Source organism: Emiliania huxleyi (assembly GCF_000372725.1).
Source record: "Emiliania huxleyi CCMP1516 chromosome Unknown EMIHUscaffold_1486, whole genome shotgun sequence".
NCBI lineage: Eukaryota > Haptophyta > Isochrysidales > Noelaerhabdaceae > Emiliania > Emiliania huxleyi.
The window spans coordinates 6388-6646 of NW_005201106.1; positions in this window are offsets into that span (position 1 = coordinate 6388).

Below are 259 nucleotides of genomic sequence, written 5' to 3' on the forward strand. Positions count from 1 at the left end.
CCCCCCCCGGTGCGCGGAACATAACCCCTGCCGTTCCCGCCCACCCAGGTTCCCGAGGGGGATTTAAATTCCCAATGCGAAAGCCCGACATATGAGGGGGGGCCCGCCGCGCCCATGAAGCCCCGCCCCTTCCCGCCGTGAATTTTTTCCCCGTCCGTGCGGGGGCCGCGGTTAATTCGGCCGCGGCGGTGGCCCCCATTTCGGCCGCCCCCTTTTTGCGCTTTGCCGCCGCCGCCTTTTTCTTTTTTCCCGCCGCCCG